We start from the raw sequence: 1,052 nt of genomic DNA, 5'->3' as shown, positions 1-1,052 counted from the left end.
GGCTTTTTCTCTTTCTCTGTCTCTCTCCCTCTCTCTCTGTCTCTCTCCCTCTCTCTCTGTCTCTCTCTCTCTCTCTCTCTCTGTCTCTCGCTCCTGAGAACAAGCTAGTAAAACCAGTAAGTTTTATAATGTGCCGCCTACGCCACCCTCGACGTATTTTATTCCTGAATTCTATAAGTTTACTAAGTGGCAGTTGGAATAATTGACGTCTGGAAGGACTTAGGAAGTTAGAGAAATTAGATGGAGCAAACTTGCGAGAACTGTGTAAGGAGGAGGAGGAGGAGGAGGCAGTGGATGAGGGGGTTAAAAAAAAATGGGAGACACCAGGGGATGGGTTTTGTTTGGGTGGGTGTGGATGCGTAGTGGGGTTGGGGGTCTAGGGGTAGGGAACAGTAACTATCAATAAACAAGTAACAGTGCAGAGATACGGGTCTAGTACAATGCGTATCACAGTAACGATGAGGGGACAGAGGGACTGTGAGTATATTAGGTGGTGGAGGGGGGGGGGGGGGGCAGAGTGAGTTAATAGACACAATAACATACTTGCATAAAACACAGGAGTCTGTAAATGGCCCATTAACCCCTGCAAGACTTACGAACTACCAATGACTGACATAGGCCGAGACAGGCTGAAACAAGGTGAAACAAGCTTAAACAGGCCGCTTACACTCAATCAACTAATTGGGCTGGACGGTAGAGCGACGGTCTCGTTTCATACAGGTCGGCGTTCAATCCCCGATCATCCAAGTGGTTGGGCACCATTCCTTCCCCCCTCCTGACCCATCCTAATGGAGTTATAGGCGTCACACCAAATCCTTATCCTGATCTCTTCCAAGTGCTATATAGTCGTAATGGCTTGGTCCTTTTTTCCTGATAATTCCCTCCCCCGCTCACCCAATTCGGTTAATATCTAATATTAATATCCATTAATATCCAATAATAACCATTAATATCCAATAATAACCATTAATATCCAATAATAACCATTAATATCCAATAATAACCATTAATATCCAATAATAACCATTAATATCCAATATTTACCAACTATT

This window comes from Procambarus clarkii, chromosome 33 (genome assembly GCF_040958095.1).
Source record: "Procambarus clarkii isolate CNS0578487 chromosome 33, FALCON_Pclarkii_2.0, whole genome shotgun sequence".
NCBI lineage: Eukaryota > Metazoa > Arthropoda > Malacostraca > Decapoda > Cambaridae > Procambarus > Procambarus clarkii.
The sequence above is the reverse complement of the archived record's forward strand: the minus strand, read 5'-3'. Positions refer to the sequence as shown.